Consider the following 17,901-nt stretch of genomic DNA (forward strand, 5'->3'; position numbering starts at 1 on the left):
GGGTAGGTTTGAAATTGTCCGCCCATAGGCCACTTATGAACATTGTACGTGGCATATGGGTTATAAGGCTGCTGAACCTGCTGACCCTGGACGTAAGGATTTTGAACCTGCTGATGCAGGGGCTGACCCTGACCTTGCAAAGGCTAACCTTGCTGATACACATATAAGGCTTGTTGCTGCCAAGGCTGACCTTGTTGCTGCAAAGGTTGGATTTGCTGCTATGAAGGTTGGCCCTGCAGCTCCAGAGGCTGGCCTTGTGAGGACAAAGGTTGGGAGGAATGTTGAACAAAATACATCTGCGGCTGCAAAGTTTGTTGTGACTATTGCAAAGACTTCCCTTGCGGTTGCAGCAGTTGTCCTTGTGGCTACAATGATTGCCCGTGTTGCTGCAAAGATTGCCTTGCTACTGCAAAAGTTTCCCTTGCTGTTGTGAAGGCTTTCCTTGCTACTGCAAGGGCATCTGGACAGTTCCTCGGGTGATACCTTGAGGGTATTGGTAGTTCCCAAAATTGATCTGGCCATATCCACTAGGCACAGTGGATTTTCCAGGCTGAACATAAGGCCCAACTTGAGGAATGTAAGGTGGATTTAATATAGCTTGCGAACCATATGGGACTTAAGCCAGTTGGAATAGGACCTGAGCCATATATGGCTACTGATATTGGACGTTACCTGACCTGGATGGACCAACAGGGTTAAGAATAATGACATAAAAGGGTTGATTCATTTGAACCATGTGAATTTGTAATCCACTCACAATGGTTTCGCCAGACATCATGGGGATATTCGGATCTTGCCCCCCGGGTGGTGGCACAGTCTATCCACTCACTCGAGGGGTAGAAGAACTTACTGAGACCTGACTTGAGACTGTCGGTTGAACCGGAAAAGTCGGCCGAAATGACAAGACAGGTTGAGATAGAATGGTAGGTTAGACGAGAAATGAAGTGATGAAAATTTGTATAGTCAATTGAGAGGTTGTGTTTTGAACGAACGAACCTGATGTAGGCATAACACCAGAAGACCAGATGGGGTTCTGATACAATGACGAGGCACTATGAGTGCCCCAAACCAACTAAGCTAGAGAGGTAAACATGCTGCAATATGAGCTCACTAAACTCAGGATAAGAGAGAGATGGGAATCTTCCCATAAAAGGGAAACCTTCTGGAGGGAACTCGTATCCCTGCTCATCATCTACGTGAGGAGTGTGTGTAGCGGAAACTTCTGAATGACCCAGAGAGGAGACTAGGATCTCACCTTCTGACTCCATGGATGGAAACAACTGGTGACAAGGAACTGGAGTTGTCCGCGGAAATAACTCCGAAGGAATACTAGGTCGATCGTATGGACTAAACGGATGTTGTGGAAATATCACAATAGGATCGAACAATGGGTTTAGTGGATAAAGAACCAATCTTTGCAGAATTTCTGGAGCCTATGGACTCTCGGGTGTCTAGATGGGATTATCAGAGGAATCCAGATCAGATTCTTGTGGTGACCAAGAATCTAAAGGAGGCGAGCAAGAAGACAAAGGTTGGATGCTCAAAACAATTCCAACTTCAACACCTTGATCCTCAAGCGACTAAGGAAGTTTCGGATGAACTCCTTCAGAGGACCCTTCAGTATCAAAAAATGAAGGGGAACTATGAGATGGACTTAATTGTTCAGCCACGATGGCTTCTCCTCAATAGACAAAGGGAAAGGAAACAAATTGATTAAGGCTTTAACAATCTTGAAATTAACAGGGAATTACTCAATTTGGTCTAAGAAGCAACTGCTTGGGATGTCATGTTTATCGTGGGCAGTTATATTTTAGAAACAAAAACAATGCCTTTTCATCTTTTAAGAGTCGAGAAAAGGGCGAAAAGATGACTCTAGTTGCTTTAAATAGTTTTGTGAGTGTGAAAGGACAAGTTTCTCAATGATCTCTTCAAATTTAAAGAGCCAGAAAAGATCAAATGATTGCTCTGGTGAATCTAGGTAAAAGGAGTACCAAGTAACTGTGAACTGCAATATACACCTCAACCAATCAATTGACCAAGGAATTGACGTACCTGCAAGAAATCTCCCAGAATGCTGTGTTTGGTGTATCATGTTTATAGGGCGGAAGACTCAGCTTCCTATGGATAAAAGATTGCAACCTAGAGGGCTCTCCATTTATATATGCTACATACGGAGAGTACAAGTCCATGCTATTTTAAAGACACGGAACACGTCTCTAACCTAGACCACTAGATATGATCGTCAATGTTTCAAATGCTCCTTAGGTTAATTGGTAGGTTTTAAAGTTGATCTTGTAATTATGTCTCAATTTCAAGGCCTTAACGATGTTGTTTCTTCCTAAAATGCAAACTAGATGATGAAATGAAATCTTTCAATTCGATGAAGGCTAGCTATGTAGGGAATAAAATCACTCAAATCATGCACCAAACCAAATGCAATATGCATCTATGACTATCTTCGAGTAAAAAATGCAAAATATGAAATCTAATCCTTCATATGATAAGAAAATGCAATGCCAAATATTTAAAGCGAAATCTCTAGGATATAATGATGATTTTTCTTTTCTCTTTTCAAGATGCAACAAACGAAATATAGTGAAAAGGGAAAGAGAATGAAAGAAAACCAAGAAGTATGAAAATCACTTTCACATCAATGATTTGAATGCAACGCAAAATGTTCCAAAAACTAAGAAAAGAATTGCACTTTCACTTTCAGTTTGGAACATAAACAACTTCAAAGAAAACACTTCCTTTTGATCCAATGAGACGATTGAATTGTAATCTATCATTCGTCCAATGAAGCTTAAGAAACTTTCACTATATCCTCTAATGAAAACAACTTAAGTCACAAGAACCAAAAGTAATCTGCAAGCACGTCTAAACACACAAAGACTTTTGAACGTAGGCAAACAATCTGTGATCGGAAGACTGACGAGTGTACTAAGGTTGACCTAGAAGACCTAGAACCCTAAAAGGCTAATCAAACTTCAAAAACACTCAAGCCAAGTCAAAAGGCAGTTGCAAGCAGACAATGAGAGAGCCAATGAACAAACACACTGGTAAATCACAAGGAGAAGACAACTGAAACTGAAAATCACAGAGAAAACCCTAAATTTCTAAGTTTTCTGCAATCATCACACTTGTCAGCAATAAAGTAGTGATCATCGCTATTGTAACTACAAAACCCGTGATATCATCGCAACTGTCAGGCCCATAGCCACGATGGTCGAGGAAAAGGAAAAAGAAATCTAAAATTTTAAAAAACAGCTCAAGCTAACGATCTTCAAACATCTACCAGGTAATGACATGGACTGCAAGATAACAATGAAGTCTAAAATTAATGGTTGACCAAGGTCATCAAAAGACACGGTGAAGGAGAGGAATGAAAAGGTCATAGGCTCCCCAACGGAGTCGCCATTTTGTTGTCAAGGTTAATACTCTCTACAGATAGAGACGATCCCTCTAGCCCATTGAGTGGGTCTAGCAACTTGAGAGGACAATCAACTAGACATCTTCCTAGATTATGATTGAAAAATATAACAAGAGAGGAGGCATACCTTGCTTTGATGCTAATCCGATTCCCTTTTTTGAAACCCTCGAACTGCTTGTGCCAAGGTCTTGTTCCTGCTTCTTTCAGTGCTTATGTACCTGCAAAAACAACCAAGAGACAACAAAGCATACCAAAACCAATGGCAAATCCAATAATAATCTATTTAGTTGATCAAGGAATGCCAAACAAATACATACATGAACATATATATTGGGAATATGAACCAACAATTGTATTATTATTTAAAAAATGAAAGGGAAGCTTATAACCATAACCTTGATGTTGAAAGGCTCTCCTTGAGTGGTAATCCAAGCCCAAGCCAAGAAACTCTCCAACACTCCTCCAAGTCTAATGAATGGTCTCTAGCATAAGCTCAACATAAGGGTGCAAATGGACATTGATCAACCATTTGGGAAAGGTAGAGGGTAAACTTATAGGTTGGGAGAGGGAGTTGGAACTCCTCCAAAGATAGGATTAGGCCCACATATTAAGGAGGTAGGTCATAGGGATGAGACCAAGAGGTCAAATTAAGAGGATTCGACCTCATCTATGCGAAACCACCTCCAGCTCGCCACTCTAGAAGCTTCTAGATCACGAAGCTTCTCATCCTCTTTGGGAAAACTTCATTTTTGAGACCATCGTGAGTATGAGAGAGAACAGAGCGATGCCATCACTAGCTTAACAAGGTGAAACAGGCGATCATCGCGGTTTTGAGCTTCATAAGGGTGATGATTCTCATTTTAGGGTTTCATGAGCTATTTCTTCAGGGAAAGCTCTAAATATTTTCCAAGCAAAGTTAAAGGAGGGATTTGAGCTGTATACATTGATGAGTATACTGTATAATGATCATGTTTCAGGCACTTCAGGGTATGTCACAGGGAAGTGCAGGAGGCGTGAAAAAATACTGTGTAACACCAATATTATTCAATTAATAAAAATAAGTAAATAATTAAAGTAGATCGATTTTAATTATGAATTGATCATGTGTGGAGAGGGATCAAATTATTTAAATTGTAAGAATTTTTTAGAGTTTTACATTTTAAAAAGATATTTTGACCTTGATAAATTTGCTTCTTTATATATATGTGTGTATGGGGTTCATACCAAATGTAAATTGTATATTAATACATATTCCTATTATTACAAAACACGCATTGAATTCTCTCTCTATTAAACATAGAAAAACTTTGAGTATCATGCAATTGAAATATTTTAATTATAAGAAATATTTTACTTTTAATTTTATATATATATATATATATATATATATATATATATATATATATATATATATATAATTAATATTAAAGTATTGTATTTAAGGTAAATATGGAAATATTGTATTTGAATATTTTTTTTTGGTTATTAATACGTTTTTAAAGATGCTAGACATAATCTCTATATTAAACACTAGAGTCCACAAAACACCTATCATATTTTTTTGCTTTCAATACTTTCTACATATTTATACATACATGTGATATTGAAATATAATTTTTTTTCTGAAATATTTTTTTGCCACACACACACACATATATATATGACACTTATCAACTCCATCTTAAACAATGAATCAATTTATCTCTTTTGCATAAGATGTAAATAGCACACACTAATAATAATTTTTTTAATCTGCACTTACGTTTTTTATATACAAAACCCATTTACTTTTTTTCTGTAAGCTTAACAGTACCTTTCATTCATTCATCTATAAATAGGAAGGTTACAAATATATAATTTGTTCAGTGGCCTCAAGCTGCCCAATGGGACACCAGGTCTGTTGGCCACTGAATCATATTATAAGCCATCCAAAACATAAATAGTTTGAGTCTATTTATCCAAGCCTTATAAGGATCACAGTGTGGAAACCAACTAGTAAGCATAACACTGAAAACATAAATGATACTCAACATATACAACCAAAATTAAGCCAAATTAACAGGCATAACTTCGACCAACTAATCATCTGACGATTCCACTAGAGTATGATAATTAGCACTTGATCCTAGCAATTCAGATTACGGCAGACATGGGATATGCCTCTCAATGCGCCCAGGCGAGTGTTCTGATTCTGCAACTAAAGTTGAATTAGCTGGAGCTCTTTTTGAATGTCTCGGAGGCCAGACTCGGCCTCACTTTCACTATCTTGTTGGTGGTCGCAGTCATTACTTTGGCCACTATGCATTTCATTAACCAGTAGAGATGGACGGACTGTGTAAATAGGGTGAGACGGTCACGAGTGTACCCAGGGTCTGTGAATAGCTCCCCCTAGTCTTCGACTGATGGTTCAAGCTCAGCTTTCAAATTCAAGTCTTGCCTCCCAAGTCGCGATCCATTGTTTCACCTGCGTCACGGTCCCTTCGTAGTATGCCTAAATCGTGGCATGAATAGTCTCAGAGTTCGTTTTCCAACCCCTCTACCGCGCAGTCCGATTGGAAGACGAACCAACTTCTTTTCCTTTGCCTTCCTGGTGTCTTTGTCCCCTTCTGCCTCGGCTCTAGGCTCCACTGTGAGGTTGAGACTTCACCATATCTTCCAAGGTCGGGCCCCCTTTCTTCACCCTTCTCCCACCTTCCCACACTCATAAACCAACCCAATGTACAGAGGTCGGAAGTGGATACAACATAGGCAGACCTGGAATATGATTTATATAGAGAACCACCTGAAAGACAAGCATTAATTTAATGTATGACCAGAAAAACAAATGAAGCGTCGGACAACACTGCGTCCCTTCAGAATTCCACCACCCGAGCTAGAAAGCATACATAAATAATAAACCTTCGGGAGTGGGAGGTACCACCAGAATAAAAATGGTTGCCCCCATGCACCCCCTAAGCCCTGAGTCCATAGACTCAGCCCTGATCATTCACCAGAACCCTTACTCTCCATAGGGATTTCCCAGACAATTCAAGCTTTAAACGGGGAACCCGATTATCAACACGCAGATGAAACATCATGAGAAAAAACTGGAAACCAGTGAACATGCCCATGTGAGAAAGGATGTTGCCAAAAAAGGTAGAAATCGACATTACATAGTCGAGAAGGATAATATTTCTAGTCACAGAAAATATTAATTTAACTAGAGTTTCCTTTCCCCTCTGGACGTGAGGCTTATCACGAGTAGCAACCCCCAACCTAGGATACAGAGATAGAATTATAATGTACCAGAATTTATATGCCAACCTTGAACTAAGACAGGCAGTAGCTGGGTGTACTCGCGTTCCCAACATGCGAACCTGTAAACATCAAACTTAGGCTCCCTAAGAAGCTGAGGACCCGAGTTTATACACCGGACAGATGGTCTTAACTCCACCTCCACTCCCACCACCTATAGGCACCGAGGGTTACCAACCTTCACGTCGTGGATCTGCCTTGATCTGCGACGCTTCATGTTATCACAATGAATAAGTGTGTGAGGGTGTGGGGGATACCACCCACCGTCCCAAACCAATAAATGATCTGTCATATCAATCAAGCCCAAGCAGATCTCCAATTGTTTCACACCCCGATCGGGGATTCTGATTAGGAGCCAGGTCATGGTTCAAAATCAGAGTCAATTGGTTCATTCCTTCATCCCTAATCTCACTTATCCACAACTTATATATATTCACTCCTAGGTGAAGACAACCTAGTTTTCTAAGAAGTCCGCAACTTTGTTGCCATTGCGGCGGAAATGCGAGGGGATAATATATTTGAAATCTTGAATAAGTTCACTGATATCTTGGATCAAATGAGTAGTCCTCCAGTTCTTACTAATACTTTCCCACTAGGACCCCTGGTTGAGATTTTTAATGGTATCAATGACTAGAGAAGAGTCGCCTTCCACCACCATTTTTCTAAGCCCTTCCCTTCTGGATATTATCAATCCATGTTTAAAAACATTAACTTCAACTTCATTGTTACTTTCCATGCCACAATGCGAAGCATATATTCGGATAAACTGGCCCTGCGAGTCCCTAATGATTCCTACAAAGCCCGCATCTCTAGGGTTACCTTTGGAAGCCCCATCAAAGTTTAGCTTGAGAAAACCATTAGGGGGTAGGAGAAGCGAGAAGGGGATTGGCTAGGAGGCCCCTTTAACTTCAAAGATGAGGGTAATAGCATTTGTGGGGATAATTTGAGATTAGACAATATCCATGCTTCTTGGGGGGTGACCTTCCAATCACTAGAATGCCATTTCTCTGCTAGTATAGTTTCTCTTACATTTTGGAGTATTCATTTCCAAATTTCCAAGTGTGATAGTTTCCGGTCCTTGAAAATCCTTATGTTTCTTTCCTTCCATACTGCCCATAAAAGAAAGCGGAGAGATAGACACCTGGCTCAATTTACAACAAGACTAGAAAAATTTGCTTTCCTCCAACTCCCAATTGTGGATAAAATACTAGTATTATCTTGGTCTAGATGACCAAAAAGTGTATCTATACTCTGCCAGAGTCGGGCTACAAAGGGGCATAAATTCAATATGTGCTCCATAGTTTCAGTCTGAGAGGTGCACATATTGCAGAAAGAGGGCCCATGGATTCCTCTCTTCTATAATTGGTCCTAAGTGAGAATCCTGCCACTGCACACTAGCCATAGGAAGTACGTTACTTTCGGCCATAAATGTCTTGTTCATATTTTCCTCCAGAGTGGATTATATGGATCCAGAGGCTCCTCTGTTGCCAGTTGGTAAGCTTATTTTATGGTGAACATACCTTTGGTTTTATAGCCCCACCTGAGAATGTCTTGTCCTTCTAACGATGCAATCCTTCTAGTGTGCAACTCATAATCAAACGCATCCCATTGATTTGAGTTAGGAGGGTTGTGCCAGTCTTGTTTCATTTTCTACTATCTCCAGCGAATCCCGGAGTATGGGTCCCAAAACTAATTAACCGTCATGTTGTGGGATTTATTAGTAAAAAGGAAGATCTCAGCGAAATCCTGGTGACTCAAGAGTTTTTCCCATTGTTGCCACGAATCTTTCTAGAATAGAGCTCTCCTTACATCTCTGATTTCCTTGAAGCTATGGTTGCAGATTAACTCTTTATTCTCTGAAGCTAAGTTCCAAATTGAGGATCCTCTTGGAGTTCCCTTCTTTCTCAGTCTTTCCTCTATAGTTGAGGGCATGCTATATTTTCGGCCATAAATGACCTTCCAAAGATTAGTACCACCTTGAATCCATCGCCACCAGAGTTTTTCCCCCATCACTTGGTTTAGGAGAAAAGGATCCCGAAGACCCACCCCCCAGCCATTTTAGGTTTATTCAACCGATTCCATGAAAGGAGCGCCCATTTTTTAGCTTCCTGAGCCCCCTGCCATAGGATTTTTTTGAAGATATTTGTCATATCAAAGCAAGCAATTTTAGGAGCAACTCAACCCGAGAGTTGATATATTGGGATCAATTGCAACACAACCTTCAGTAAAACCACCCGCCCAACAATGTTTAGGGATTAGAAAGACTAGTTTTGAAGTCAAGATTGGATGCGCTCAAGGAGGGTTTTCTAACAGGAGGTCCTAAGAGAATTAGTCACTACGGGAATTCCCAGGTATTTGGATGGAAGGGAGCCAATGTGGAATCCAAAAATCCTGGCCAGGAAGGATTGGGAAGGAACCAGGGTGTTGAAGAAAAAGATATTTGATTTCTCATTATTGATCTAAGTACCAAAAGCTTGCATAAAGTCTTGCAGTATGGATTTTAGAGCCCTGGTTTCCTGAAGAGAGACTTGACAGAATAACATTATATCATCCACAAATTGTTGGTGAGATAAGGGAAGGTCATTGCCCCACAAACGAATACCTTTTAAATGGCCTACCTGGATAATGGATTTTATATATCTTCCCAACCCTTCCGCAGCCAGAATGAAGAGGAAGGGTGAAATAGGGTCCTCTTGATGAAGACCTATGGACGCATTGAAACTGTGGGAGGGAGATCCATTGATGAGAATCGAGAATACCAAGGAGGAAATGAGAGAGGAAATCCATTGGATCCATCGATGGTCAAAACCAAATGCTTTCAAAATGTTCAGCAGAAAGGACCAACTCAAGCGATCATAGGCTTTGGATAAGTCCAATTTTATCATCATGCCCTTAGATTTAAGACTCTTAAGAGAGTGAATTGCCTCCTGGGCAGTGACAATTCCATCCAGAATTTGGAGACCTTGGACAAAATTGTTTCGCTTAAGAGAAATCAGAGTAGGAAGAAGAGGTTTAAGATGATTGACCATAATGGTGGAGATAATTTTATATATGACATTGCATAAATCAATAGGTCTGAATCCATGAGGATCTTCAGAATGAGTTGTTTTCGCAATCAAAACTATAAAAGTAGAGTTAAGAGTGGGATGTACCTGCCTAGATAGTTGAGATTCTTTGACCACTTCCAAGATATATTTACCCAAAATAGGGTAGGTTGCCTGAAAGAACTCTACAGTGAAGTCGTTAGGTCTTGGGGCTTTGTCCTTCTCCAAGTCTTTAACTACCTCCTGAACTTCCTCCATAGTGATGGCCCTCATCAGTGCCAGGTTTTGGTCTCTGCCGACCAATTGTGGGATATGTCTGTAATGCGCCTAATTGCTTCCGATCTATCTTGACCCGGTTCTGACATGAGGTTATGAAAATGGTCAACTCGAAGGTTTTCCATATCTTCATGTTGGACCAGTCGATTCCCTTCTTCATCAAGCAACGAAAAAATACGGTTGTGTTGCCTATGCTGGATCATAGCTTTGTGAAAGAAACGAGTGTTTCTCTCCTCTTCTTGCAGCCATTGAACCCTGGATTTTTATTTCCAGAGTATATCCTCCTGCTTTCTTCGTTCCTTGATCTGAGTTAGGATTTTTCCTTATTCTACCTTTAGGGGTCTTGAACTCCCTTGGGTGATCATCGGTTGTTGTACTTTTTTCATGCGATCTTACAAGATTTCCTCGTCTACCTGAATGTGCCCAAATTTTGATTTATTCCATTTTTTTCTTAAGATCCTTTAAACGGATTTGAAAGGTGTGCATGCAAATGCGCCTTTGAACTGAACTGGATTTCAACTAATCCTTTACTTTGTCCAGGAAGGATGGGTCTCGCAACTAAAAGGACTCGAACTTGAAGGGTCGATTATGGTGGCCCAACCTAAGGTCCATTTCCAACCACATTGGCTAATGGTCAGATCAAAGACATGGCATAATGAGGGCTTTGAAGAAAATTTCCTTATTGATAAGGTCTTCAGAAACCAAGAATCTATCTAACCTAGAGGCGACTTGGTGAGCTTTGCCTCTCCTGTTGTTCCATGTGAATATCCCGTTGATAGTGGGAATATCTACTAATTTTAAATCCGCTATTCAAGTTAGGAAAAGATCCATTTATGGCTCTTGTCATCTTATCCCACCCTTTTTCTCTTCTAGTGAGGTTATGAGGTTAAAATATCCCCCGATCAACCAAATGTTTTCCCCACTCATAGTTCAAAGCTTTCCTAAATTTTGGAGGAAAGCTTCCTTCTCCCTTGGAATATGAGGTTCGTAGACTACCGATTGTAATACTCACTCTCTAGCCCCAATATGTCTAAATCTCCGAGATAAATCACGGGGCATACTGATCAATGGTAAAAAAGAATCTTATTAGGGTTCCAAAGAATGGAAATGCCCACTGCACTACCCCATTACATCTAAAGCTATTACTTCGTACGTGAGACACATCCAACTGAGCATTGCTTCTAATCTTGCCCTTGAAACCTTGGTTTCTTGGAGAAACATTATTTGGGGTTTCTCCTTTTTTAGGCGATCCTGTAGATATCTTAGTTTACCTAGGCTATTGAGGCCCCTCACATTCCAGGAGATTACAATCATTGAGAAACTTTGTTGATTTGGTGGAAAACCACCGATAGTGGTACCACCCATCCATAATTGACTAATGAATCTCCTACCATTTGGATCGATTCTTGAATATTTTTCCTTCCACGTTTCTTGCCTCCCTTGTTTTGGCTTCCGGGTTCTTGTGAGCCTCCCAACTAGGAGCCAATGGTATCTAGTGGATCAAGTGGCTTTTGGCTCTGCTTCGCCTGATATTGTTGGAACGTGTCCTAGTAAAGCTTCTTTTGATCCTCCAGAATGAATCTCTCATCTAGATTCCTCCATTCATGTAACAATTTTTTCAGAATTAGTTCTTTAGCGCTCAGATCCTCCTTTGATGTATCAATATCCATGATAGTGAGTTCCATGGGATGCTCTTGTTCTTCCTTGTCCGAGGGTTCCATCTGGGATTTTCGTTTTGGCTTAGAATTTTTTTTGGTTGGTTCTCTGCCTCGTGTCGATTCTTTCGGCTGATATACAACTTTGGAAATTTCCCCCATATCCTGCAGAACCCCAAAACAACTTTGATTCTTCGATTTCGTTGTTTTGCTGCCGAATGTGTTTGGGTCTGTTTCACATTCTTCTTCTTATGTGAGACCTCTTGAAAACCCTCATTATCCTCTTGTAGTGAAGACAACTCTTTGGCCTGAGACCCAACTTCTGATTCTATTTTATTCAATGGGCAGACTTTATACAAATGGTCATACTCATGGAAACTGCGACATTGAAAAGGGATATGCTCGTAATCCAACAGTGCTGCCAGATCTCGTCTTGGTATTCCAGTTCTACAAATTCGGGGAGGGGTTCAATGATATTCATGTACACACAGATGCGGGCATATGAAGTGTATCTCTCTCAACGGGTCGATTGAGCTACTTTCACGAATCGTCTAATGGAGTTGCCTATCCCTTCCAGAATTTCCGGATCCCAGAAATCTATTAGTAGAGCAAAGAGGTGAACCCGGATGGGGGTGGCCATAAATTGTTCCCAACCCAGATTGTAGCATTCCTCCCAATATGTCATAAAAATCCCTACATTGTAGTGAAAGTATGGTCCATTTTCACGCTGATGAATATTACTGTAAAAAACCCTCGAGCTCCAAGCTTCAAATCTATATGGCCTTTGGGTTGCAATTTTAGCTAGATCAACTTGATCAAATCCTTTTCTAATGGCCAGATCCCAATAAATTTACAGATCAGGGCATGATCCTTCATGTACTTGCGATAGTTCTCCAATTTGATAAAGGGTATCATGAATCTGGGTTTCTTGGTTGCATGTGGGAGGCATTGCCCATGGATTCATGCTTGCCATTGGGATCCCATTACAGGTCCCTCATTATGGTCGGCTCCATGGCCATGTGGTGTTCCAATTTTTCCACTGGTTTCATCTGCTGCCACACTTCGATTGGAGGGGATCTCTCCCCCCAGCAGGGGCGCTCACTTCCCCATGTAAGATCCATCCAATACGAAAACAATGGCTGTAGAGAATGCAGATCTAGTGTCGTCAGATGCTTCAGGATTTGCTTGAAACCTTAGCAGAGCTCATTTCTGTTCATCCCTACATATAAATTTTAGTTAAAGTCTAACTGATTTTTTTATATTTATTTATTTATTATTTTTTTTAATTAATTAATTAATTATTTTTTTGGATAACAATGAAATAATTTGGTGTTATCAACATAGTTTGCAATTGTCTTTTTTTTGTCAAGTTGTCTGTGATCCTCCAGGCTTGACCTATGGCTTGAAGAGGAGCGACCCAAGGGCATCTAAGCCGTCAAAGTCACCTGGGGTTCGCACCTACCCTGGGCCACACCAGTCCTTAGCTGACTGGATTTTTTAGCATGTCTCCTCCCCCTAACACAGGGCACAATCACCCCGTGAGGTTTGATCTTGGGTCGCCTTGCTTACAAGACCTATCCTCAACCTGTTATACTAATGAAACTTGAAAACATAGTTTTTAATTATCATATGTGAATACCATATTAAATAGAAAATAAATTACATATTTTCTTCACATTTCTTTATAAAACATATATTTAAAAACAATTTAAATTCTATAATAAATTTTTAATTATTAATTCAACATATTATATATAAATTTTATTTCCAAATTTACAACTTAATTAAAAAACATATATAAATTTGTTTTCAAAAAAATTATGCAATTATTTCTTAATTCAACATATTATATAAATTTTATTTTCAAATTTATAACTTAATTAAAAAACACATATAAATTTGTTTTCAAAAAATTATGCAATTATTTCTTTTTGCAGATAATTTTAAACGTTGAAAGTTCCTTCCCATGTGGCTTCAAACTAACTTGCATGAATTTGTTCTACTTAATTAATTGTATCATAGCAATGATGACCTTTTGCATTAAATTCAATGCGGTTTAGGTAGCTTTTAGGAAACAAAAAAGAAAAGAAAAGCGTAGTATTATATATATGTGCGTGTATGATTTTTTTAGTTATTATTATTATTTTTTTTCGAGTGTTTTTTCTCTGTTATTAGTCCCTGCCTGGGACTCTTAGCGATCGATTGTGCGTTGAGGAAGTATTAATCTCTTGTTTGACCAAAAAATATTGTTGTACATCACAACTTTAACCAAAGTTTTCATATTACAAAATAATATAAAATTTATTATGTAATTTTTTATTGGACAACAAAGTTGGGGGTCTTATTGCGCGCTTCGCAGTTTTCAAGACATTATGTTCCGGGTAAAAATAAGATACCCAAAGTTTTCAGAGATGAAAATTTTTTGTTATCCAAAGTTTTCAGAGATAAACATACATTATACATTAGTGAAAGAAAAAATGTTTTGTGGAACAATTTTTTATTCTCAAACGTATTTGAGGGTGAACAAAAATTACTTTAAATTTGAGGTCCAATTATTTAGGGTGCGCGTCATAAATGAGTAGTTTACCAATAAGTAATTTACAGATAAAGATTGAGTAATTTATATAAGTAGTTTGCTAATAAGTAATTTATAGACAAAGATAATGGAAATTATATAAACGTAAGAAAATTCGTAGTGTCAGGTTCTAGTTTTACATTGTTGTTATATATGTCTTTAATAATTATAAAATTTTGAAAATGTGTTTTACTCATTTTTATTAAAAATGAGAATTTATTGTATATAAGTATATTTGATGATAATAGTTGAATTTTTCTTATTCATTATTTCTTTAGTAAAAAACTTTCCCATTAGTAAGCGAAAGAAGTATGGTTGATGGTATATTGCATTCTTAAGGTTTAGAATTTTTTTCTTATTTAATATTGATGTGTATATGTGAAATAAACAATTATAAATAACCAAACATGCTTTAAATGGCATGTAAAGATACAAAAATTAAATTCTATAATAATTACATATATTTTAAGATAGTGTGATTTAACATATACGCCATGTTATTCTATAGTGTTTAATTGCAAATCAAGTCTTGAAGTAAATTAAAATACCATTCATTATTATTTTATTTTTAGGTGTTGTCCTTCTCTAATTGACATAACTTTATGTTTGGAGCATCACTTTTATATATTGTGGTGATTTTCAAGAATCACTTAAATCTCAATATATTTATTTTTGGTGCTATAGGACCAAATTAAAAAATTATTATGCTTTCTTTTTTAAAAAATTACTTCTTTTAATATATCTCTCAATTATTATGCAAAATGAGAATTTATTGTATATGTATACATTTGATAATAATAGTTGATATTTTTCTATCAATTATTTTTACCATTAGTAAGCCGAAGAAATATGGTTGATCCTTAAGGTTTAGGAAATTTATTTCCTATTTTAACATCAATGTGAATATGTGAAATAAATAATTATAAATAACCAAGCATATTTTAAATGGCATACAAGGATGCAAAAATTAAATTTCATAATTACATATATTTATATTTTAAGATAGCGTAGTTTAACATATATGTCATGTTATTATATAATGTTTCATTGCAAATCAAGTCTTAAAATAAATTAAAATATCATTCATTATTAGTTTGTTCTAAGTTTTTGCTACTTATTCTCCGTGTCATGCATGCAGTGTCCTGCATCCTGCAAGTGCCAGCTGTTTGCATATGCAGAGGCGTCCATGGTGGTCTACAAATGCCTTGTATATGCAGAGGCGTCCATGGTGGTCTACAAATGCCTTGTCAGGAGTGCGGAGTAAGTTCAGAGCAGAGAGTGTCGAGCATCGAGCAGCTAATTCTCCGGAGTAAGTTCAGAGCAGAGAGTGTGGAGCAGCTAGTTTGAGGAGCAGAGGAGCAGAGAGCGGAGCTTCACCTTTACAACTTGAGGAGCAGAGGAGCAGAGAGCGTCGAGCGGAGCTTCACCTTTACAACTTGTAAGTTCCCAGACCGAACGAAGCATTCCCCATCTAATGTAATATTCACCATAAAAAAATGTTGAATTTCTACAAACGTTTAACATGGTTATTTGATGGCATGTAACTCTTTGCACTGTTCCCTTCGTCTATTCATGGTAATAGTTTTGCTTCTATCACTCAAGCTTTCACTATATAAAGTGTTTTCTTAATTCATCAGGAATTAATTTCACTCTCATTTCATTATTATTTCTTTGCTATATGCTTCGGAGGTGGTTTTTCCGATTTCATATTTAAGGTTTGTCCATATGCTTCTGTTTCTAACCTTCTATCATAGCAGACAATGTGTCAAACATTCCAAAATCCTGAGCCTTTTGCGGTAAATAGTATCATCTTTCTATTTTGAAAAGAGTTATTATTGAAAATATGCATTATTAACCTTTGCAAGCCTGACTATGAATGGAAAATCTCTTTTATTCTGAAATTTGGTGGTTTTATTTGAAGTTTTATGTCTTTCCAAGTATTGTTTAGTGTCATAATCTGCATTGTTGAATCCAGATTTAATTTTCCACTCTAGGATTGCAGACCTAAGTGCATGATTTGGAATGAAGAACTTATTGTCTAGGGTCTGGTTATTAGTCATTGGAGACGTATTGATCTTGTTTTCAAGCCAAGTGTTGATGGTGCTGTACTCATATGTGAAACCATCAGCCGCGATATGGGGATCGTCCATGCAAGTGGCCGCATACTCCCACACGACAAGCAGAGCCCGACCTTTCCTTTGGAGGATAGTTTGACATGGCCAGTATTTAAAAGGCAGAGACTGGTCCGAATGGCCAAATAACCATTCAAAATATTTCATCTCCAACCACGTCTGACCGCAGGTAGAATTCACTTGAATCTGTAATTTTCATATTTTTATCATGAAAAAATACTGAAATGATTTTGTTAAAAATTTTAGTATTGCTTAAAATATTTTATAAAACATGAAATTTGGAAGAGTAACTTACTCGTACGCATGTGTACATGAGCACTCATTCTGGTTTTTCCCCTGCGAAAGTTCTGCACTTTGCAAGTAATTCTTCAGATTATGGTCTTACTGTAATAGAACTATTTAACTTGCAATTTCCACTCATTTACCAAGAAAATGTACTTTCAATATTTTAAATTCCATTGCTACTTCAAACCAATTTTTACATATTTATTTCAGTTTTCTACCTTGTTCACGTTCAAATAGAAACATGTATTTATGTTTTCAGTGTTTTACCTCGTTCACGTTGAAGAGGAAATATTTATTTATGCATTTCAATGTTTAACTTGCTTCACGTTGAAGCTGAAATATTTATTTATTATTGATATTTTTTATTTTCCTAAATATCACATATTAATGTATTTTTAATATATTAAGCTGAAATGTTTATGGAAATTGAATTTATATTAGTTATTAAGCTGAAATATTTATTTATTATTGATATTTTTTATTTTTCTAAATATTACATATTAATGTATTATTAATATATTAAGCTGAAATGTTTATGGAAATTGAAATTTTTGTTGTCGCTTCAAATTTTAGTCATAATGAGCTTGTTGTAAGCCATCATGTTTTTGTTAGTTTTTGTTTTTTTGGATAATGTGGGTAAAGGTTCAGGAAAGAAGGCTGGAAAGTCTTTATCATATAAAACCTATGGTTCAAGATTGTAATCTCCATCTTTCGAAGTGAAAATCTCCATCTTTCAAATTCACTTCGGCTTAAAACATTGAAATTCCCTACCTCAGTGAAAATGGGATAGAGCTTATGGTGCCGCGTGTTGTATATATAACTGTGCCAATGGGGCAAGTATATATAATATAATATATGCAAGTATATAATAATATAATGAGAGTTCTGTCTCAAGTTGGCAACGCAATTATGTTACTGATTACTTATTAGTTAGTTTGTCTTAAAGTAAGTGTCATAGGTATATAAAGTTATAAAGTTAATGAATGAATAGAAAAGTAGATGAGAAAAGTAAGACCATGTTTTAGTATTTTCACTTTAGTAATATTTGTTGTTTGGATTGGAGTGAAAATGTCTATTTAATTCTACCACATAATTTTTTCTAGGTAAAGTGTAATCTATATTAAAGAAAGAAAATATTTACAGAGGTTACATCATTCGAGGGGAGCATAGCCCTGCCCTCTACCAAAAACAACTGATTCCAGTGATACCC

The sequence above is a fragment of the Pinus tabuliformis genome, chromosome 6 (genome assembly GCF_031772625.1).
Source record: "Pinus tabuliformis cultivar Carrire ecotype Pingquan chromosome 6, CPIR1, whole genome shotgun sequence".
NCBI classification, from domain to species: Eukaryota; Viridiplantae; Streptophyta; class Pinopsida; order Pinales; family Pinaceae; genus Pinus; species Pinus tabuliformis.